Source organism: Mytilus trossulus, chromosome 10 (genome assembly GCF_036588685.1).
Source record: "Mytilus trossulus isolate FHL-02 chromosome 10, PNRI_Mtr1.1.1.hap1, whole genome shotgun sequence".
Taxonomy (NCBI): domain Eukaryota; kingdom Metazoa; phylum Mollusca; class Bivalvia; order Mytilida; family Mytilidae; genus Mytilus; species Mytilus trossulus.
In genome coordinates this window covers 45,087,102-45,113,183 of record NC_086382.1, presented here as the reverse complement: position 1 = coordinate 45,113,183, position 26,082 = coordinate 45,087,102, and the positions used below count along the sequence as shown (strand labels likewise).

Genomic DNA, 26,082 nt, shown 5'->3' with positions numbered 1-26,082 from the left:
GTGAAAAGATAGATCTTATAACATGCCTTCAAAAAAAAAAGGGGGATTCACAAAACATATTATTATAAAAATTACTTTTTATTTGAGATAAATCCCCTACTTTCTGAGTTATCTCCCTTATGTGGCAAAGTTGAAAAAAAATGAATGAACAAATATGTTTTTTTTTTTAAATACAGCTGTTAATATGATAAAACACATAGTATTCTCTATCAAAAAAATGGTCGTCCTGTCTACCACAGGCGTATAAAAACTTTCAGGGTTTCACCTTTGAAAGGGGATCAAACTATGATCCTTCTATTTATTTTTGTCTTATTGGTAAATTTGCACAATTATGATGAAAATATTCGTAGACTTAGGTTTTACAGCAATTAATAATTGAGTCTTGAATTCATCAACTGTTTTATAAACAGTTAATTCATTCTGATGAAACATGCCTCTAGGATAGTCATCTAACTACTGGTATAGTGTACTTTATTTAGAAATAGACAGTAGTGATTTGGGTGTGCTGATTTCTAGTTCAATAGTAAGACACCATACAAGTTATGTATTGTATGACATTTAACCATAGTTACATGACAAGGTTGTCAGACTGAAACCAAGTAAAAACTAATTGCAGACAGATGCGTTGACATTCTTAAGTGATTTTATGATATTTTTTGGCTTGAAAAAAAATCAATGCAAGTTAATGAAGCATCTAACATAGTTGTTTACAAATTCTTATTTGAAATTAACAGCTAGAACGTTTTTTTGCCTACAACTATTGGGGGTGTTTAACAGACTGAAAGTTTAATTAAGAAACAGTGTGCACGGTAAATATCATTGGAACAGCATCCTGAGAATTAAAGCTTTTGAAAGCTCATCATATAACTATAATAATGAATAGGTGTTTGTACATGTATCATATATTACACTTCTTTTGTCCTTTAAAGGTCTATAATTTAATTGGTAATAAAATATGGTGTTGTTGTATAGTGAGCCATACACAACTTGAATTATTGAATGAATATATTAGAAAAAGCCTACTGTGACCTACAGTAGAGAGTGTAAAGAAACGTGTACAGTGAGACAAAATCATGAAAATTATGTATTTTTTGTCTTATGAATTCAAGCTTTTATATGCCCTTAAACTAGGTAATGTTAAGACTGAAACATGTAGAGAGTCTACAAATATATGAATCAGTGAAAGATACAGAGGAAAGGTTCTGGGGGTTGAAATCCCCCTTCATGCATTTGAATGGGGACATACAGTTGGAACCCCTACTTTATCCTGAGTTGTGAATGGCTGGGGCCTCAGCTGGGGGCTAGGCATCCTGCCACACTCTCCTTTTATTTGTCTCTAAAAGGCATTTATGATTGAACTGAATTATGATGAAGGATATTGCAGAAGTTGATGGCAATATTTATTGTAAGCTTTGTTAAAAATCAATAGTCCTTTTTTGTGGTAAATACAACTGATTGCTCAGATTTTATTACTCATTTTCACTTCCTTCTTTCAATTAGGTGACAATTTTTGTAATTAATTATTTATGCCAATGCACAAAGCTGTCACAAATTCCTAATTAAAAATAAGTGGACAGTTTTCAATGATATTTTAAGTTCATTATTCTGTTTTTAAAAATGATCATTATGTGCATTATATATAAAGTGTAAATTAGAAAGAAAAAACATCTGGTCATATGAAATGTTATATTCCAAAATCATCAACAAATATCTCTTTTTTCTTGAGATTGATTTCAAAATGACTCTTAAAAAAAATAACTGTCAAAGTTTTTTCATTTTTTTTCAATTAAATAATCTAAAACCTTAGTATCAAATGTCTTAAAATTTAATTTTGAATTTTTATTTTCTAATAAAAAAAACTCATTCATGAGATGAATAGTTAGAAACAAGATGTTCATCAGAGGAATGTTTGCTTTATAAGTGCAATGTTATAAATAGATGGACTAAATCAGACAGAGTAATCACATGCAAATAAATGCATGAAAATATGTCATTAATATTGACTATGTCTGCATCTTGAAAGAAATGAAACAAATATCCTCTTCATATTATGTCAGTGGCAGATTCAGGTCAAAAGGAGGGGGGACATGGGGGCATAGAGGATGTACACCGCTGCTCCTTTAATAATAATTAATCAAAACTTGTTTGCAAAAATCATTGACATTTTACCATATGCCCAATAATGCTCCCTCTTTCCTCAAAATTTAGGCATGCACCTTTTTTTTTGTAGGTTGCTATCTTATAATTTGAATTATATATAATTTGAATTATTGAAGTATTCAAATATTGACCCTTTCAGATCCGGGAATTTTTTTTTTCGAATTTTGGGACCTTGGGATTCCGTGTTTTTTAAGCTGGGATTTTCGTGATTTCGTGTATTTAGCTCGGGATTTCGGGACCAGGACCCATTCTACCCTCCCTCTATTATATTAATCTGTAGGGATAGGAGTTAAATGTAAGAGTTACTGGGAAATTATTTCATTTGGCTTGATGAACTTTCCTATCATTGCATTAATGAAATTAAGGTATAAAAAAACAACTGTTTACTAAAATTTTGCTGAATGATTTATGTTAGATTAACATACATACTCATTATGCTGTGCACTTAAAACATTATTGAAATGGATATTTTCATTATGAATATCAATAAAAATAATCATAAACTTAATTAATGTAGACAGCAATTTTGCTTTAATGGTATTTGCAAAACAAACTACTTTAACATTCTACATTTATCTACATCAGAATGCATGTTATAGGCCAGAACTATTCAATGTAAACTCTAATACAAACATAACCACAAATTATCTTAGTTAAAAACATAAAAGCTGCAATACTCATTATGTTTGAGCTCAATCATTAAAAACTTTGAATATGAAGGAATGTTAAAAATATGAAGCAGACACCAAGGGTCCTTAGGGACATTTAAAACTCACAAGTTGAGGGACATTTAAAACTCACAAGTCGAGGGACATTTAAAACTCACAAGTAGAAGAGAATCTGACAAAACTATGATAGCTCCAGAAAGGTACATTGATCCTGATCAAATGTTATACCTGTCAAAATGTTACTCCTATAAAAATACAATGATAATTTTTTTTTAAAGATTAGGCATTAAGTATTTGAATTATGTTGGAATGTTAAAAATTATATTTATTTGGCATTTATAACCAAGAAAATTCTTCAAAGAAAGCCATTCTACTAGATCATTCAAAGCTTTAAACACTAGACAGAATATTGGAAGACACAAAAATGAGACATTAAAAAAGAGGGGGCAAAAGATAACCGAGGGACTGATTCAAACTCGACATTAAACCGACAATTAAAATCTCTGGAAGTCATAAAAATGTATTTAGGCTTTATACAGTTACCTAAATTACCAAGTTTCATTTGATAAATTAAAATTTAAAAAAAATCCAGTCTCTTTAATATTGTAAACAGAACTAATGACTTGTTTTTATATTTCAAGAAAGATATTTTGATAATATTCAACAGTATTCAGAAAGTGTATATGTTTCATTCATTTCCTTTTCTTAATTAAAATTCTGTAAACCAAATAGGCCTAACCTTGGTCATTGACACATGATCTTAGATGATCTGTACTGTTCCTGATGTTGATGTATGCTTTATACTTTGAAGTAATGAGGCAAATATAACAGTGAAATAAATCTGTTTATTACAGTTTTTTTCTTATGTTGTATGTTTGATAGACTACTGTAAACAAACTAATTTTCGCAAGCAATCTTTGTGAGTAAAAAATGAAGCACTTATAATTCATTGCATATTTGTAAAACTTGGATCTTTCCTAATATTGGACTACATTAAATATAAACAATATCGCGAAATTAAATCGCCGCCAAGTGAAATAAAGTATCCATGAAAATAAGTTGGTTTACAGTATTATCCCAGGTTAGTGAAGGTTTTAGTGCTCACAAGCTTGTAAAATAACCCATCTCATTAATTGATTATTCTGCCTGGCCCCAGCCAAGAAGCCTATGATCGAGTGGGCTTATTTTATGTTGAAGCTGTACGTGAGCTTGCTGTCAATGACTACATGTGAGCTTCATTTGACACTATATCTTTTAGTATTGCTGATTCCAATTTTTGGACGATCAATGCATTAGAATGGGGACATATTACTGGAACCCCCACTTTATCCAGGGTTGGAAACCCTGATTTTGAAAATGGCTGGATCTGCCCCTGGTTGGTCCCATGAGGGTTGAGTAATTTAAAAAGTGTAACCCCTAACATGTATATGAGTTGGTCCCATGTCAGTAGTCTTGTTAATGGTTGTCTATCTTTATATTTCTTTCCCTTCTGATGTTGTGGTGCTGATTGCAGATTGTTGGTGTTCTGTCAGGTTAAAATTCATTCATAATTTTTAAAGACTCTTTTGAACCTTAACTTATTATTTAAACAATTTAAACAGCTGTTAACAGCTATCTAGACATGATTTCTTATTTTATTGGGTTGCTGGATTGCTATTTCATTGAACTTTTTGTTACCCATGATATTCATTTTTTGCTTTTGTTATGATATATTCTCCAAGTCAACTTATCATTTAGTCACTTTTTATGTCAGTTTCTCAAATTTTTCATTTAAAACTTTTAAAAGTTTGAGTTTCTTTATAAAACTAAGAAATTCATTTGCCTTAGCCTTCACAGTTACTATTCTCAAGCTGTTTTTTGAGTGTTTATTGATAATCAACTGTTAGTTAGCTTGCATCAAATGATAAAATATTTACATCAAATCTACTAATCCCTGATATATATATCCTTAAAACACTGTGTTTATGAATGCCTGCTTGATAATTGGTGCAGAATCTTTCAGATCATTGGCAGTCACCCTGCAGTTTTCTCCTATAAACTTGTGTTAGCACATACAATTTATATTTTCATCCCTGGCATCTAGTGATTTTCTTATATTATGACAACATTACCAATATCTGATTAAAGAATACAACAACATTTGAAAGAGCTAATGTATTACATCAGGCAAATATAATCAAACAAATACAATTATTCAAAAGTTACATTATATAAACGTTAATCAGGGATTCTAGTATGCTACATTAAGCCTATATTATCTTCAAATAGCCATAAAGAAGACCAACATATATGTATAATCTTATTTTCCTGGTTATCTAATTTCCTGGGTTTGAAAAAAAATTGCTTATATTAACCTTGAGGAAAATTAAACTTCAAGGAGCATTTAGGTATACTGTAAATTCAGAAGTTATTGCGTGCATTTTATATTATTGAGATTTTGTCATTTTAGACTTAAATGTGATTTCAAATTTTACGATTTTGAGAAAAATCCTGTTAAATTCATGTAAAATATTTCAGAATACGAGTTCAAATTATTGCATTTACAACTCAGTCGCATTTTTCGCAATAATAAAAACCTCGCATTTATTTCTGAATTTTCTGTATACCAACAAAACCCCCAAACCAATGTATATAATAATCCAGGGGTGATAACTCACAATTAGTCCTATATAAGAACACTTTCAGTAGGTGTGCTAGTTTGTTTGATAAATATCTATCAAATGTTTATAATTCAGTCTTCAGTCTAGAAATATTCGTCAGGTCATGCTTCAGACCATGGATGAGATTGTTGATGGGGATTATATTTGTGACATTAATTTGCCATAGCAATTAGCCAGTTATTGTTTTTTTTAGAAAAATCTTATGATATTCCTATTGAAATCAGTTGATACTGTTGATTTTATGGCAAGAAGTCCGCAAAAAACAGTTTTTCTTTCATTTGATATTCTGTATCAATTTTGATAAGATTTAATAACTAAGGAAACAAAAATTTCAACATCTCATAAACCAGCAAAAAAACCCTCCAAGTTATTAAAGATTCTGATTGAAGTCAAATACACTATACAAACAGATAACTATAAAATTGAGAATGGAAATGAGGAATGTGACAAAGAGACAACAACAAACCAAAGAGCTGAAAACAGCTGAATGCCACCAATGGGTCTTCAAAACAGCAAGAAAATCCTGCACCTGAAGGCGTGCTTCTTTCAGTTTGTATGACACACACAGTCAAATATTTCTCATTCTTCTTTTCATTCTGTGATAGTAATAATCATCTCATATCCTAAACTTTATTTATTATGCATGCCGTACACCCCTCTATTTTTGGGGTAATAAAAGAATTTTACAGTGTTCATAGGAAAGATGAATGCAAAATTATGATGGGGGATTCAGATGTGCAAAATAAAGACAATAAAGATGCAATTCAATATAATAAAAATAACTTTTTTAACATTATATTTTTGTATGCATTCTATACAAATAACCAATTCACTTTATTTATTCAGTCATATTTAAAAGTAGTTGTTTTTATTCAGAGGTTACTTCCATAGCAAAAATCTCTGACATAGAAAACGTTTATGTTATATCAACAAGAATGCCCTTTCAGAGAATTCAAATACATTTTCTCATGACATATCTAAGAGATCTTAAATTCATTTTTTTGTCTTATATTCTTCCTTCCGCAATTATTTCAACTTTCTTCTAGGGTTGAAATAGGTTGAAATGAAATAAAATGAAAATATTGAAATCTTGTTCATCTATATGCTTTATTTTGCAAATAGAGCATTTTTAAACTTAAAATGAAGTCAAGCAACAGGTAAGTAAATTCGCATAAAATCTGAATAACTTTCACGAAACGTAGGAATTAAGCTCATTCCTATGCTACAACTTTCACATCATTGAAAACAACATCACAAATCAAGATAAGAATAAAGCTATGAATTTAGGGGACACATCTTACACCATAGCTGTTGAAACAGGTATCAACTTTATTGAGGTATCTGCTTATGCATTAAAATTTAAAGACAAACAATAAAAGATTTGCTATCCTAAATCAAGTGACATTTTATTATCTTCAGTTATGAAACTTGAAGATTAGATTCTTGTGATGGTTGAAAAAGCTTTTTGAAGAGTAAATGCCAATTACAACATTTTATTGATAAAATGTTCCTCAGCTGCAAAATACAATGTAAATTATAGAGTTACACAAGAAATCGGCAATAAAATACAAAAAAATAGTCTCTTGATTTATTGTCATAGCGCTTCAAAATAGGAAAAGAGAATAAAATTACCTTAAAATTCTAATTTAAATGTTACACCATTGTTTTATGTTGTCAATCAAAATAATCCATGTTTAAGAATGAAATACACAGAGTTTCTACATCCGAACATCATATCACATTAACACAAATTTTACAATCACACATGTTCATCGGAGATGATCAAATTCTTCAAGATCAATTGCAAGAAAAAGCTGAAAAACGATTTGATGAATTTGCATACTAGAAATAAATCAATTGGTTTACAAAATAGTCTGGTATCATATTTATAAGGAGAGTAACCAAAGCTAAAAGACTGAATAAGAGAACAAATAATTTGTATCACACAAAGACTCATCACAGAGCATGAAATTGCCAGTTTAATTACAGAGGAGAACAATTTATATACCAATGAACTACAACCTTGCCATCACAGTAGTTATGGCATACTATTTTGATGTATCTACCAGATTCTTGGCACAAAGCAGACGCAAATCTCTACAACTCAAAATAACATTAAACTTGAGTATTAGGATACTAATAAAGATTAATACATTCTCTGTTATATAACTTATTTATTCTAAATTACATTATTTTCAGCTTACAAATAATTAATTTCATAGAGAATAATCATGGTTCTTTTATTTGTAATACCAGGTATTTTTGTTACTTTATGATAAATCAGAAAATTTTGTTTGAAATTAAGTCATATTGATATTCAGGTTAAACAATCAGAATTTGCATTTGTAACACAAAATTGTGCATATGTCTAAGCTTAACAACCATCTGTCATGCACATGGAGAGTAAATGGGGGCTTAGTGGCTGAGTGGTCTAAGTAGTTTCATTGGCAGATTCAGAGGGAGGGGGTTTCTGGGGGTTGGAACCCCCCTTTTTTTGGCCGATCAATGCATTTGAATGGGTAATACAGTTGGAACCCTCCTTTTTAAAATGGCTGGATCCGCCCCTGAGTTCATCTACAGTATCACTAGTATGTCAACACAGAGGTTGTGAGTTTGAAACCACATAAGGTAGGTGCTTACAATGGACTAGGAATGTTGGTTTTCCTGCCAAATGTTAGTGGTTCTCTCAGAGAACTCCAGCTGCCTTCTCCCATTTAAAGGGAGTTTCATGATAAAGCCAAAAGTGTTGAACGTGGCATTGAACACCAACAATCTATCAATCAATCAATCAATCATGAAAAGTTGGTCAAATTCCTAGTTTATATATCACATCATTTTAAATGTAGCACTATAATGACTGAACTTTTAGTATATCTATCACAAATTTTACATAAAATTTCTCAAATTCAATTTTCACCATTTTATCCCACGATACTCCACAAATAGAACTCCAACAGGTTAAAATATTAAATGTACAAGTGTTCAGTTTTTTTTAACAGACAGTTTGCATGTGAATGTGAAATAAAACCTCTTTATTGATAAAATAATGGTTGTTTTCTTAGTTTTTATTAGATTGATCCCAGTTGAGAAATCCTGCTTTATTACCATTATATTCTTAATGATAGCTGATGTTACCCTTGCCAATAACTTAACATGTGTATGTGTGCAAAAAATATGGGTTTAGTGATACAAATATATTTTGGTTTAGTGATACAAATATATTTTGGGTTTAGTGATACAAATATATTTCAGATGAAACTTGATAAATATCATACAAAAAAAAAATATGAAGATGTGGTATGATTGCAAATGAGACAACTTTCCAACAGAGACCAAATGACTGGGAACTAAGCAATTATAAGTCGCTGTATAGAGCAAAACCCATTATATACAAAAAGCTATTAAAGGCCTTAAAAGACAAAGGACTGATTTATGTACAAAACAATAAACGAAAAACAAATAGGACATATGAAGCAACAAACAACAAACTGAATTACAGGACTTGGGACAGGCACATACATACAAACAAATTCTATAAAACAATACACACAAAAAAAATGATACACAAAAACTATTATTTTTGCCAAGTCTTTTACCATTCAGAGAAGTAAAACTTCTAGTAGAATTATACAGCTTCAAATCAGTTTCAAACTGAACTTAAAGACACAGCTGGTCAGACATATATTAATTTGATTGAAGTCACTTTCATCAAATATTATCCTGAGAGTGCTCACTTGACTATTTAATATGAATTTCACTTTTTTAATGGGCAAATATAACTCTCATAAAAATGTATAAAGCTTTGCTAATTTAAAAATCCAGGGGTTATTTGATATTTAAATTTTTCTAATAAATTTCAATGAAATCCATAAACAAATTGTAAAAACAAGAACACTCACAGATTTAATTTTAATTTGTCTCATGCTTCTAAAGGTGCGTTTACACGGTACGATTTTCCATCCGATTTTCCATCCGATTTTATACCGACGCTCAGGTAAATCGTATAGCGTTCTGTTTACACGATACGTTTTTCCATCCGATTTTGTACAGATTCGAACAAGTGCGTTTTGCTTGATAATTGAACAAATATCATGTCGAGTATCATAAAAATAAAACGGAATAAGTTATTCTGGATAAAACATTATTCTTCGTTTATTATTAATTTCTAATGGCATATAAAATGCTATTCTTCCGACATTATGACGTTTTGATTCGTGGAAGACCATCAATTGCATGTTTTTGGCAATATTTATGGAAGCTTGAAACAGTTACGAAGAACCGTTCTGTATTTTTATGCCCACCTACGATAGTAGAGGGTCATTATGTTTTCTGGTCTGTGCGTCCGTTCGTCCGTCCGTCCGTCCGTTCGTCCGTCCGTTCGTCCGTCTGTCCGTTCGTCCGTCTGTCCCGCTTCAGGTTAAAGTTTTTGGTCAAGGTAGTTTTTGATGAAGTTGAAGTCCAATCGACTTCAAACTTAGTACACATGTTCCCTATGATATGATCATTCTAATTTAATGCCAAATTAGAGTTTTTACCCCAATTTCACGGTCCACTGAACATGGAAAATGATAGTACGAGTGGGGCATTCGTTTACTGAGGACACATTCTTGTTAGACTTATAATCGTAGACCTCTATGGTGTACCAAGAAAAAATCTATATAACCCCAAATCCCAAACAATAAACATACAACTTGAATATTTTATCTTGTAAGTATACGTATATATAAGCAAATTTACAGATCTAACATTGTTGAGTTATATCTGTAAATTTGCTTTCGCAAATTTTTTGTTCTTCCCTCGCCGGGATTCGAACCAATGCTATATATGTTTACTTTCCATATCGGATGTAATTACGTGGCGCATTCTTTTCTGATAAGTTTTTTTATACGCCCGTCAAAATTTTGACGGGAAGTATTATGTATGTATACAAATGTCCGGCGTAAACAATGTCATGACAACGACTCATTCAAATTTCATGAAACTTAACATAACGGTTGTTTCTTATGATGGTCAACCGATACTTTTTTGTAACTAAAACAGGGTTGTGTTTTTTTCACATGTCACGCCGTATCTCAGAAATGATTTATGATTATTGCTGTTAGGTAATGATTCAAAATTTTATTTTGAGTTATTGAGTATTTTGTAAAAAAAAAACGGGGAAGGGGGGTTTTGATATGTTCAGCCGTATCTCAAAAACGATTTATGATTATTGCTTACAACTGTAAACACTTCTTAGTGATACCTAAAGACCTGTATCTTTTTTGGGACAAGACAAGACAATTTATTACAACTTAGGCACACGTATGGTTCTAGAATAGGATAACAATTATACATTAACAATTACATATATACTTATACATTTACAAGCAAGACACACAATAAATTAATAATTGATATCATACAGTCCGTAACAGATCTAGAGAAGTGATCGAACTATTAGTACTTAAACGTTAAAAAGATTGACAATGCTGACAAACTTTCATGTGTCGATAATCAAGTTTAATACCGATAATATTGAAACAAAATATATATGTCCATGCACTTTTTCGATTGGGCGGAAAGTAGTAATTTCTTCAAAGTCAGAACAGAAAAAAAAGATTTATGGAAGGACATCTTGATAGTATTATTTCCTTTACAATTTTACCCAAAACTAAAAGAAATATACTGGTAAACAATTAAAAAGGTGTTTGATAGGAATGAAGTCCTTTATTTTTTCGGACTACAATGTGTACCGTATGTGTGATGGATTTGAATTCAATCAATAACTTTGAAATGTTTTCTCCTATGTATACACAAAAGGGAGGGCTGGTATTTGTACTTCTGTTAGAATATGTCTTCGGCCGTTTCACATGCCAAACTTTTTTCTAGTACAGTTTCAACGGGAAAATTTTGTTGAGATTTTTTTTTAATATGACAAAATAACGAGCAAAACCATTTCTTGCAAAGGCACACACAGAGAATATTTTTTTTTAGTAAAATCAGTAAAAAAAAAATTCTCCAAAATATACCATGGCCAGGACCTGACAGTTTTTAGCAGTGACTGTGTACAAATGGAAATCGTCCAGAAACTGCGCTTGCTGTCATTTTGAGGGTTCATGCAACATTTCACCCTTTACCCATAAACAACAGGTTCTCAATTACTAAAAAAAGTTCTTTAAGATAATTTCAAATCAGAGTAAACATATTAACTTCCTTATATAGATTCGAATTTGTCTAAAGGTAACACAAAGCTGGTCCTTAAAACGTTTGTATCAGGGAAAACATTTTTCTTTGACTTTTGAAACATGTAGGGGAAACGGATTTCCTAACCATTCACATATTATATTCCGTATTTCTGATTTTTTGTTCGATAACGTAAATTATACGACTTTTTTATGACTATGTGAACTTGTGCCATTTATTTTTGCTGGTCTTTAGGAAGACAATTTACAATTTTGCAGTGAACGAAGGAACTTATACATCACCTTATAATTCTGTTTGGAAACAGAAATAAATTCCCAATATATAAATATACATGTATGAATATACATGTAATATATGTCGTGTACATGATTGAATTTTGTAGATATAACTACCGCACAGAAAGAGTATCATGGATTTCGAGGCTTTCATATTCAAGGTTTTGAATTCTACCCTTGTTGAAAACCTGTGGAGACCTATACAGTTCCTTAAAACATCAATACTTTTTTTGTAAATTGAGTGCCGTCTCCCTGAACATGCTAACACTTAAGTCATATCTTTTCATTTTCATATTTTTCCCCTGTTTGTCTCTGATGTCTTGATTGTTGGAACGATTAGTGGTATCTAACAATATTTACGTAAACTTTCTGAGAATTATGGATATTTCGTCTCTGTCAGATATGGATCATTACCAATGACAAAATGAAATGCCGTTCATCACATCTTATAGAGGTTTAAATTTCAAATATTCGCCAATAACTTCAAATATAGAGCAATTTTGTCTTCAACATTTTAAATGTTAAAGGGTACATTTGTATTTTTTACTTCGATTCGTAGGAAATTTATTTCATTACGTTTCTGTGACAAAGTACAAGCATGTTGGTATTGGAACAATGTATGATTGACATATAATCCCGGGGACATAATACACAGATAGGTATGAAAAAGAAAAGATATGGGGTATTTTGTATCAGACTAAAGAAAAACTATTACAGTGTTGAATCCCGATGAAGAAAATTAAATGATGTCACTTCTGAAATAAGTTTGTTGATAACGTAACTTATTCTGACGGTAAAGAAACGCGAATTCGATCACTACTCTGTTACGGGCTGTACAATAAAACTGAAATATATTTAGTTGATATGTTTGCAAAATTCTTAATTGCAACGTGGTTAGAAATTATTGTAACATGCTATGAATTATGAAAATATTTTTTCAATATGTCTTAGAAACATGCACACTTTTGTTATTTATGGCACGTTACAGTGTGATAATAGACCAATAAATTTCAATTGGGAAGGATTTTTTATGCAATATGTAGGTATGTACCTTTCTCTTAAAGACATACTTTGTTTATTGGAACATACAAAAAAAAATATGATATTCGTCACCAAGGGTATTTGAATCGCAGTGGCAGCATATACGATTTTCTCTTGGTGTATTTTTCCACCGACCAACTTCGATAGGGATTTTGATATTTGAACATCTAAATTTACTATAGATGTATCTATCTGCCACTTTAAGATTGAGTAAATATGACTCTAAACAAAACATTGTTTTGTATGAAGCATAAAACACACCTCTAGATCATGAGTTTGTCATATGAGCAGATAGACCCTGTCCGAATTGGTCAACCAATCTCTGTTTTATTTCTTTTTTAATATCCGAACTTTTGATTTCACCCTGCGCATTCCAGACAAAAGAAAATCCTGTATTATCGAAAATTTGTTTCAAGAAAGATAACCATTTAAATGAGTATTGGCCTGAGTTATGTAATTTATACATTAACTGATACAAAATCCCAGATAATTTGTTACTACCGCTTTGCACTAGCCTTGACCAAAAGCATAGGAATTTAGTTTTGATATTAATTTTTTAAATGGAAATCTGCCAGTTTCCCCGTAGACCATATAGTTTGGTGTTTTTGATCTAACATTCAAGACTCTTTTTAGGAAACCCAAGTGCACCTTTTCAATCATGTCAACATTTTCATGACCCCAGATTTCCGACCCATAAAAGTAAAATTGGAGCGACCATACAATCAAATACTAGTAGACAAAACTGTAAATCTGAAGGGATGTTTACATTTCTTAACTTATAGTATAATGCATACAATGCTTTTTGTGATTGTTCAACAAGTTTTTTCTTTGATAAATTAGAATTACAATTGTATCTTATTAATAACACCAGGTAATTAATATAATTGTCGGTGAGCTGTAACTCCTCGCCCATTAGCATGAATCTCATATTTCTTTTACGTTTCGCCTTCTCAAACACAATTACTTTTGTCTTATCAATGTTTACATTTAGTTTCCAGTCAGTTCAGTATTCATCAAACTTGTTTAACATTATTTGTAAATCGTTAGCTGATTCTGCCAATAATATTGTATCATCGGCATATAATAACAAGAAAATTCGAATATAAATGCCTAGTTCATTTAGACAGTATTCATTTACCTTTTTGAAACCTGTTATATCATGCTGAATAAAATAGCTTTCAAGATCATTAAGAAAAAGAGAAAAAAAAAGGGTGATAAGTTTTCACCTTGCCTAACTCCAACTTCGCACTGAACAATTTGAACAACTCGAGTTATGTCTTACACATGATTTGTCATTAGAATAGAGGTTATAAATAGAGTTGAATATGTTGCAATTGTCTGTTATGTTACTAGAAATTAGCTTTTGCCACAGTCCTACCCTCCATACTGTATCAAAGGCTTTCTTGAAATCTACAAATGTACAGATAAACGTTTTCTAGAGAGTAAATAAAGTTGAATCAAACAGTATAAACTAAATATATTATCAAGTGTGGAGTACCCTTTCCTAAAACCCGCTTGGCATTTTGAGAGTAATTCAACTTCTTGTGCAAACTTGTCTAGTCTTTTATTCAGTATACTAGCTGTAAATACTTTACCTAAACATGATACCAGTTTATTTCATATCGGTTAAGAATAAGCTTCTTTTATTGGATAAAAAGAGGCCACATGACATTCATTATTCCTCAGTAATAAATTCATTAACAGAACAAAACAGACCAGAAAACCGGTCGTTAACAAACTTTAACATGATAATGACCGGTGGGGCGTGGTTTCCGTCTGATAATGACCGCTGGGGCGTGGTTTCCGTCTGATAATGACCGTTGGAGCGTGATTTCTCTGTTAATGACCGATGTGGCGTGGTTTCTCTTTTTAGAAATGAGATATCCCTTTAAAAAAACATTTTCAATATTATATCTAAGTTGTTGAATTGTTTATTATATGTTATCGTTAATTATAAAACTTGATTAAGTATTATCAACTAAAAATTGCACTAAAATTAATGGCAGTTTTACTACGACTGGTCTTCACTCCTTGCCATAAAAATAATACAACTAAGTGAGTTTGCTATAGGCATTTTTAAATTATGCGAATTTTCCAAAACATGGTTTCTCAATGAAATAAACATAATAGTTCTTGAAAAACTTGTCATTATCGTGATACATGGACTGCTGGTAGGAAAGTGGTATTGACTGCGGCTCAGTCATTATCACTATCTTAGTCAATACCACTGTCCTGTGGGCAAACCATATATCACGATAATGACCAGTTTTTCATGAACTATTATATAAGTAATACCTCGATATCGTTCAGAGCTCCCTTATTCTTATAAATGGAATTATTTTTCCCATTGACCAAATTTCGGGTATAATTCCTTTTTTCGAATACAAAATTAAACAATTTTCCTTAAAGAGGTAAACATACAGACATGGAATTTTTAATAAACTCGTTTCTTATTCCATCATATCCAGCGGCTTTGTTATTTTTTTTAATTTTTAATGACTTTGATAATTTCTTCCTCTGTAATAGGCCCATTTAAAATTTCGTCGAACTCATTTAACTCTAGGTTAGGTAGTTGAAACTCTTCCTTCTCATTTGCCATACTTTCGTTAAGCTTCGTAAAATGTGCGTACATTTCTTCTGGTGAAATGGGTGTTGATTCAAAATTTTATTTTAGAGTTATATTGAGTTTTTTGTTGTAAAAGTTTTTTTTCACATGTCGTGCCGTATGTTAGAAACTATTTATGATTATTGCATAAAAATTCACACACAAGACGACGGGCACTGTTTATTTTTTTATGTTTTGAAAAAGTTCTGATGCATTTTAACTAGGAGTTGTTACAGTAAGCGATAAAAAAAAAATGCTTTCGTCTTGCAAAATATGTCACATCACTCGCACTGATGTCTTTTCTTACTATCAAATAACATTAAAGTTTGAAATATAATGAATAAAAGGAGATATGACTGTATACTTTACAAGACAGCAACCTGACGACAAAAATATCAAAAAAAGAAAATTATAAGCCTAAATAAGAATTATTTCCCATGGAAGAACTATCAGCCTACTGTAATTATATTTAATTCACTAGTAATTTATTAACGGCAAAATGACCTATAAAGGCCAACATACCCGTTTCCAAAAAATGTGTCTGTACAATATATTTATGTCAAGTTGCCGGGACTTTATTCATTATAAATTGTGTTTTAGCTGAATGCACTGGCGCAGACATTATGTTGTAAGGATGTCGCTTCTTTTATCTGTTTACGCAGTGGATGCGAAAATGAGAAAGTTGTCGTTTACATGAGGCACCGACTTCTGTATGTAATTGAAAAAATATCTATTTACTCCCAATAAACTGTTTGTCCAGAACCCCTTTGTTAAAATAATTGAATGGTCAGTCACTTATTGTCTTTGCACTACACATGACGTCATAACGTTGAATATCTGCAATGACGTCATTCCGTTCAAGATTTCATTAACGCAAACAGCAATATGAACAGCAAGAAGAAAAGAGCAATCAGATGTTTTTCTAAATTTATTTTTCTTTGAGTAATTTTTCTTTTGTGTGTTGCTTTTATAGTATCAGAATAGCAGGAAATCGTACAGATTTGTCGTTTCTCCGTTCACACGATGCAATTTTGAACCGATTTGTCGGATGAAAATAGGGTACCAACCGATTTGGAAACGACTTTTTGATCAACAAAACGACATCCGATTTTAGTGTTTACACGGTGCGATTTTTGACGAAACGACATCACAGGTAAAAAGTCGGATGGAAATCGGATGGAAAATCGTACCGTGTAAACGCACCTTAACAGTCATAACTGTCACAAAAATATCAAGTGGCATCCATTTATTTTTAATAACTTGACTGACATATATTTCTAAATATCCTTTATTTCCTACAAGTTATATGAGTTTCAATGATATCTATAAAGGTAAAAAATGTTAAGGTAACAGCAATTTAAGACTATTTCACATTCCAACTGACTATTACTCCCCCCTCATTTGAAAACACAACTGTGATATTGACATAACAAATCTTTCATACAAATCTAAAATCTTCCAAAATAAATAGGGCATGAGATAAATTTGTTGTTGGTTACTGTTGGCCTTATTTAGTTTGAATTATTGCTATGAGCATTAAATCTGACCATTAGTTTCTCATTTTGTTATGCCATGAACTTTTGAAGCATTAACATTTCACCTAATGTTGAAGGCTGTCTGTGTCCTTTTAAAAGTTGAATACATCCAGGCCTAAAAACAGCTAATTGGTTTGTTTCTCTTTAAGATTGACTTAAACAACAATTAATTTGCAAGAAAATATGTGTAATAGACCAGCTTTTTTAAGACAAAATGAAACCAAAATGTTCTGGTCATAAGATTTTTCATAATATATCAACTTTAACCTCTTGTGCTGCAAGTGAAGAAAAGGGGAGATAACTTCAATTGTTCTAGCAAAACTTTTGAAAAAGAAAACTATGATTCCAATAAAATTGGACTCGGCAATTCTGTAATTTCTTTTATTTTAGAAAAAATAAATGATGACAGTGAAGTTGGAAGTTAAATATTTCCTTATCTCTTCTCGGCACTTTCTTAATGTAATCTGCCAATTAGTAATTTATCATGTAAACTGAAATCAATGAAGAGAGCCAATAAAACCTGTTTATAAATCAACGATTTGTCATTTCTCAGTGTTGACATCGTCAATGGTTTCAGGCATGCCAAGATTAATCCATGGCAAGTCTGGTGAGAATTAAATTTGACAAGCTCAGAATTAAATAAGGATTCCAGCTACTTGTGTTTGTTGCTGTATGGGTTATGTCAGAATGAGGAATATGTCTGAATTTCTAATTGGAAATTTATTAGAGAAAAATTTACCCCAGGACAATTCAGATGTACAAAGCTTCCTGCAATAGTATTATCTTATTTGTTCAATATTTTATAAATAGATGCCAAAGTTTAAAGGAAACATAAACCTCTATGAAATGTGTATTTGTATTTCTGATTTATTTTCATATAAAAAAGAAGATGTTGTATGATTGCCAATTAGATAACTCTTCACAAAAGAAAAAAATGACACAGAAATTAACACCTTAAGGTCACTGTAAGACCTTCAACAATTAGCAAAGCCAATAATGCATAGTCTGCTATAAAAAGCCCAGAAAATTACAAATGGAAATCAATACAAACGAGAAAAATAATAACCTTATAAACTTCTTTCATAAAAAGTGTTTTTGAGTTTTTTCATTCTTATGTTGTTCTGATATACCACTGTCCCAGGTTAGGGGAGGGTTGGGATCCCGCTAACATGTTTAACCCTGCCACATTATTTGTGTATGCACCTGTTCCAAGACAGGAGCCTGTAATTCAGTGGTTGTAGTTTGTTTATGTGTTACATATTTGTTTTTCGATCATTTCTTTTACATAAATAAGGCCGTTAGTTTTCCCATTTGAATTGTTTTACATTGTCTTATCAGGGCCTTTTATAGCTGACTATGCAGTATGGGCTTTGCTCATTGTTGAAAGCCGTACGGTGACCTATAGTTATTAATGTCTGTGTCAATTTGGTCTTTTGTGAATAGTTGTCTCATGGTCAATTAAGATTGGAGTAGAGTGCACCTGCACGAGAGGGATTAAAACTCACAATCTCAGTGTTGACTGGCTAGTGATTTCAGTAGTAACTACTTGGACCAGTGACTTGGCCACTATAATTTTGTCTTCATGTTGGTTATATCTATATACAAAAATAAATTTCACCAAGGAGTATATTCTTAAGAAAAAATAATACGAAGACACATTTGATAGAGAATATTTACACTACAGTATTGAAAAAACCCTGCATATAAATGATGTAACTTATATTCTAGTTAACAAAAGGATGATTCAGTAAATCAAGACATTTAACAAAAAAAATAAAATATTCTTCTCCCTACCCTTCAATTGTTAGCCTACAGCTGCTTCAAGTGAACACAGTACATATTAGTTTTCTGTTTTTACAAATCACAACTGTTACAGTTAAAATTTGCATATTCTGACCATAAAGATTGCATATAATTGTGAAGATTTAATAAACTAACAATTCATTTTCTACCTTTATAATATTCACTTGAAGTACTTTGTCAAACAGATTCTTTTTGAACTGATATTTAAATGTTGATACAAGTGAACTTGAAAGTACATGTACATGTCTGTAGCTGTTTAATAATTCAAATTTCAGAAGCACAATGGGTGCATTAGCCTAGTTGAAATATTTTATGAATTGCATGAGTAAAAGAAACAGACAAAATATTTTACATTTCAAAACATTATTTTTTCCCAATTTTCATACTCTTGTATGATGCTGTGAACTGTGAACTTGATCTTGGACAAATGAACTCAAATGACTGAAGTCATATGATTCACAAAAACATTGGTAAGACTATGACTTTTTACCTTTAGACCAGAAAATTCAGTAAAGCTGTCTTTATAATCAAATTCTAAAGGAATCAAACCTTTTGCCTACTTTTTAGTCTATCAATTGCTGTTGTGATCTTCACCTTTGACCTAATGACCTCAAAATCAATGAGAATCTTTTTCACCAGCATCATTAAACAAAAACTAAAAAAAAATCTTAATCTCAACAGGCAATTTCCTAAAATGAGACTTTTACCAAAGTTTTCAGTCATTGACACTGTAACCTTCACCTATGACTTACTGAAACAATAGGATTTCCTATCCATGGCATTTTTCAAGCAAGTTCGGTGAAAGTTTAACATAGTTCAGAAATCAATTTCAGTATCCCTCTTTATACGGTGACCTTGACATTAGACGCAGTGACCTGAAAATCAATAGGTACATTGACCATTAAATGACCAAGATTGATAGCCAATACATATATAGTACAAAAGATCTTCTTTCAACAATCATTTAGCTCAAATTCAGTCTATCAAAGCTGCTGTTACTTTGACAAAGTGGCCTCAAAATGGACTATTGTCACAGGTGAGATAAAAAGACAAAGTGCCTCAAAATGGACTACTGTCACAGGTGAGATAAACTGACAAAGTGGCCTCAAAATGGACTATTGGCACAGGTGAGATAAACAGATAAAGTGGCCTCACAATGGACTATTGTCACAGGTGAGATAAACAGACAATGTGGCCTCAAAATGGACTATTGTCACAGGTGAGATAAACTGACAAAGTGGCCACAAAATGGACTATTGTCACAGGTGAGATAAACAGACAAAGTGGCCTCAAAATGGACTATTGTCACAGGTGAGATAAACAGACAACATGGCCTCAAAATGCACTATTGTTACAGGTGAGATAAAAGACAAAGAGGCCTCAAAATGGACTATTGTCACAAGTGAGATAAACAGACAATGTGGCCTCAATATGGACTGTTGTCACAGGTGAAATAAACAGACAATGAGGCCTCAAAATGGACTATTGTCACAGGTGAGATAAAAACCAGACAAGAACACTGAGAGCTTGAGTTCAACTTGCCATCTCATATGTTTTGCTATGATAATGTTTTAACTTATACTCTTTCTAACTGCCATAAAATAAGGAAATATAAAGATAGTTTTAAATACATATGCCAGGGAATCAAAAGTTCATAGATTATATAGAATAAAGAAGATTTGGTTTTCTTGCCAATGAAACAATGCAAATAATAAACAAGCAAACAAATATGATATACAATGACAACCACTGAATTACAGGCTCCTTACTTAGGACAAGCACAAATAGAAAGAGGCAGCTGATTAAACATGTTTGCTGGCGCCAAACCCTCCAATAATTAGCTAATAATTTATTCAGACCTCAGAAGTATATAATCATATATAATATTTCTGTAGCAATATAAATCATACAATAAATATCATCTTATCCTTATTTATTACATTATATTACATGTTTCAAGAAGTCTGCATTAAAAAAAAAAGGCTGATTGTAGCAAATAATATTTATACTAAAATTGGTCATTATACTGAAATGTTTGTAACTCACAAGTAATTTTTCTGGTAAGATTTTTTATGAAATTGATCACTGATAATTTTCCAATACCACAGGACCATCCTATTGAAATCTATAAACAGGTTGAATAGACAGGATCCAATTAATCCAGGGGACATAAATATCACTTTAGCTTTTATTTTTATTATGTCAAAGCCAAAGGAGGAGCATAAATCTACTGAAAATTTAATTACATATATCATAAAGAGCTTATCTTGTCCTTTGTAATTTCCTTGTATGGTTACTGTTGTAGAGACACTAAAGGTCTGCATAAGACAAGGAACAAATTGATGCTGATTTTACGATCAGAATTATGGTCTGGCTTCAGTCTAAAAGAGATAATCTACCACAGAGGAAATCCAGTAACGACTATAATCCAATCACAAGCCTAAATTTATGTTTTATAATTATATCTTAAAAGACTTTTACTTTAGTTAAATTTGCCTCTGGAGAGAAAGTGTTTTGGTAAATTGTATAGTAAAATTCAATTACACTGTCTTTAAAGTCTTTTGTCCTATGATGGTGTTAGTATCCAATGTTCAAAGTTGAAAAAAAGAATTAAAAATAACATGATTTTCAAAAAAACGTAGACAAATTTCATTTCATTGAAGTATATGACTGCAGTCAGACAAATCTGTCTACAATTCGGGTTCTTTTTAGCGCCAGAATGTCACCTTCATTTTGGAAATAAATCTATTTTTCAAAGTTCTGACACTGTTTTTCTTGATAGATATGACATTACTTGAATTTTTCTAATTTAAGGCAACAGGAGTTTTAGCAAATTCAATTACTAGTTGTTTGCAATAGCAGTGCCCTAAGCAAATAAGAATTGGAAACAAAAACCTCAATTTCAGTCAAAAAGACTTGAAAAACTTCAAATTACTTGTCATTTTTATATCATTGTTCACCATAATTATTCTTTTAAAGGATAAATTAATATTGATTTGATATATCTTAAATCTTTTTGGAAATAATACAGATCTTTAATAACAACAGTTAATACAAAATTTTTATATCTTTATCATTCATAGAGGTATACTTCTGAGTTTTTTTAGTTGATCTAAAAGTACAATTCGATCTGTCTTTAACTCTTTATGCATTCTCTTATCGCTCAAGCTTATCAAAAACACTTCTTTATCTAAAAAGTGCATCAATGAAAGAGTGCCTCCTTTTTTGTACTTTACATATAATTTTATTTGCTCAAAGTCTATGTCAATTTAACTCACGTAGAAAATTTCAATTTCATAGCAGTACTAGAATATTCATTGACAGGTTAAAAAAACTTTTTTTCAGTATTCATGTATTGGAAAACTTCTTATAAATAAATCTTGAACTAAAATTCCTTAATGGCAAACAACTTCGTGTAATTCTTTTAACAAATCCAGTCATTTCTTTACACAATTATGATAATGGTGCATTTTTTAGGTTGTTCAGTATATGAAGGTGGAAATATCAAACATTCATGAATATTCATGTAAACAAGTAATTAAGGTTTTTAACAAATTAAACATAGATAGCATGGCATCTAATAGGAAGTTATAAATGTAAAAGAGAACTTACAGTAAAAGTAAAAACATCCAGGAATATCTCCCATTGTCTGTTTTACATCCTTAAGGTTAGATCTCATACCATATCCATAGGATCACTTCTAAAACACAAATCAAAATCAAATATTTTACGACTTTATCATTTCCTTCATTAATTTTATCAAGTTAATTAAGTGAAATTAAAACGAAGAAACTGTAGATAAGCTTCGGAAATTCAGTCATTGTATAACTAGGCAAACTATGGTTAAACACGAAGGCCAAACTTGATTGAGAGTTTCTCACCAGGCAATGAGAACATATTTCAATACTGATCAATAAACAACTTTCTTTAACAAAGCTATAAACTTCAAGTGACTACCAGCTGTTGTTACACTTTAAAATACTAGTTTTTTTTATACTTGATGTTTGTGTTGTATTATTCTACTCTTAATATTGATAATCAACACTATACAATGCTATAAGGACAACTTTCGTAACACTGAAGCATAAGAATAACTGGAGCATTAAAAGCAAATGAATAAAAATACAAAAGCACAACATGCACCATAGACTGTAATCTGGAATTAAAAGAATGTATGTAATTATATTGATTTGTAACATCCCAGAGCAAACACAGTGCCTATTTGCAATTCCATGGAGTTTCAAGGTTTAATCAAAATCTGAATACAAACTAGAGGCTCCTAAGAGACTTTAATTGCTCCCCTCTGGCTAAAATAAGTCACTCTACTAATTATAACAAGAGCTCTTGGAAAAATAACTGGTTAACCATCAAATACAGCTTACATTCAGAGAACTATAAATAAATACATGGGTTTAAATAGTGATGTTAGTTTTAACTTACATGCATGTGATTTTCACAACAAAATTAAAACAAGAAATATACCCAGAGAATAAAAACTAATAGCATAGGCGGATCCAGGGTTTTGTTTTATTATATAGGAAATCACTGAAGCATGACTGAATCCCCCCCTTTAGGTCAGTCAGAGCCCCCCCCCCCCCTTATGAAAAGTTCTGAATCTGCCACTGAATAGTCTATGATGCAAAAAACCCAAAGACAAACAATGTTCAGAAAAAACACACAGAGAATAAAATTTAAGTAAAGCAAAAAAATTAGGGGGTACAGTACATCAAGTACTCCAAAAACAAATTGAAGTTTCTAAGCAAAGAAAAGGCCATAATGTCACATTCATTGATATCCCAATTAAAAATGTTCCCTAAATCATGAAAGTGATAGTTAATATTATAAATAGAGAAATTCATGACTAGTTAAAACTTCATGTGCAGGTGGAAAACATTAAATTACATGAAAAAAATCCAGATTTCTGTAAACTATATTTCTGTGGTGTGATACAAATAGATACTATATCCCTAGCTCTCAGGAAATCCAGATTCTATGTTTTTTGTGAATGGCAGAAACCATTAGTTTTAATGGGAGCGAGTGGATGGGATAAGCAAAAACAAGAATTTCATTCTTAATACTGATACAGGTAGCATCATTTGTATATTAAATATTTCCTGAAATTGCAATTATCAACAAACAAAAAAAAAATTGTTCATTTTTAAACAACTGCAAATTACAAATGCAATGCAAAAATTTCAAATTCACAGTATTTTAAATAAAATCACATGACATTGCATTATACTCTCGAAACAATGACAAATTTTTCACAAACAAACTACAGTATCTAATTTTAGAAATGTGATTTTTCTCCAGCATAATAACGTATCTTTACATCATGGCTCATTATCACAATACCAGTCTATATAACGGCACTTTAATGAAGACTGACAGAGAGAGTCTAGTCAACAGGGTGCAGCTATGTTATATATAACTGTATTATTACAATATAATTAGGATACAGGCAACAAATTGAACATGAAATATTGTGACAGGGTATATTTATATTGGTATAAAATATGACAACAAGACAACAACCCAGTGGCTGATCCAGAACTTTTCATAAGGGGAGCCCTCTGACTGACCTAAAGGGGGAGGGGCCTCTCCAGTCATGCGTCAGTGATTCACTATTTAATCAATCAAATTTTTCCCACAAAAAGGGGGGGGCCCTGGATCCGCCTATGCAAACCAAATACACAATGAAACTTTAAAATATAACTATTGGTCAAGTCTGTCTTTAGTCTAACAGTGACCTACTGATGTTAACTTCTATATCATATGTCACCCAAAGATCTGAAGAAACTACCAAATTTTTATAAGAAAATGATGATGGTGGGCTAGCTGTTTAATGTCCAGGGCAAATCAATCGCATAGTCAGGCAGAGTACATTTTAATATAAAATAAATGTTCACACTGTTTTAATATACTAGACCACCATGATCAATCTGATTTTTAATGTGCTAGTTCACTAGGCAAGTCTGCAGGATTAGACCTATAAACTTACCCAGACACATTATTCTCACACTGAGACAACCTTTCTTTTCCCTACTCCTTAATGCTGGGGGCTTTACATAGAAGCAGCAAATACCAATTTAAAAGTTTTTGGTTTGACCTGGCAGAGTTCCAACCCAAGACCTCTGGTTCTCAATGCAAACATTCTACCATGGGATCACTGAGGCAGCAATGTTAATAGGACAACAGACAGTTATTAACAAAGACTAACAGTGACAAATTGGTACATTAATTTGTTGATTATGTTTTTTTAATAGTCGGTAAATATATCTGTAGGGATTCTTTATTAGGTATAATTTGTAAATTGTTTTGTGTTTTTGTAATCTGTTATCTTGAATATTTTTTTTAAATAGTCAGTAAACAAACTGTAAGCATTCTTTATAAGGCATAATTTATTGATTAAATTGTTTTAATATTTATTTCACATTTATTTTAGATTTCAGAACTTTTTTTCACCAATATTTAATTTACATTTATTATATATACCTATACATATTGTTACTCCAGTTGCAGAGTATATTAAAGAGAGAGAGTTGAGATCACAAAAACAAACTAGTTCTAGTGTCTGTGCTGTGGTGTTACACTGCTGATTTGGATTGGGTGAGGGTTAGCATCTGTTTGAACGTTTAGGTCTGTTGGGTTTTGTTGCACCTGTCATTGGTCCAGGCCAGTTGTTCAGTGGTTATCATTTGTTGATGTTGATTGTGAGTGTTTCTCGATTCATGTTTTTATATAGAATAGACCGTTAAATTTCTTTTTTGATTTGTTTGATGCTGGACATTATTTTACCACTTATAGCTTGCCGTGTTAGCCCAAGGCTCTGTGTTGAAGGTCATACTTTGATCTATAATTGTTAACTTTTTACACATTGTGACTTGGATGGGGAGTTGTCTCATTGGAACTCAAACCACATCTTCCTATTTCTATAAACCCTGCCAAATGTTCAATGAACTGATATAAAACTGACCAACATTCTACTGTGAAGACAAGCAATGCTAGTTAGTTGGAAATAACTGAGAGAAAAAATACCACATTTTACCACCTATTCACATATTGGCTTGCTGAATAATGGTGAAAAATTGTACAATAGTGAAGATCATATAGTATTGGATAAATTAGTATTTGTAACGATTTTCATCAACA

At 31.4% G+C, this 26,082-nt stretch overlaps 1 protein-coding gene across 2 annotated transcripts in view; it reads right to left on the bottom strand.

Moving 5' to 3' along the window:
* Positions 1 to 26,082, bottom strand: part of LOC134687439 (cubilin-like) — a 111,811-nt gene that overhangs the window by 72,638 nt on the left and 13,091 nt on the right. The window contains exon 2 of one of the 2 annotated variants that reach the window (XM_063547740.1): positions 22,543 to 22,630. The gene's annotated coding sequence lies outside the window, so the exon portion shown is untranslated. Of the gene's footprint in view, positions 1 to 7,120; positions 7,388 to 22,542; positions 22,631 to 26,082 lie in introns of those variants that run through there. The other variant, XM_063547741.1, reaches the window with a different exon arrangement.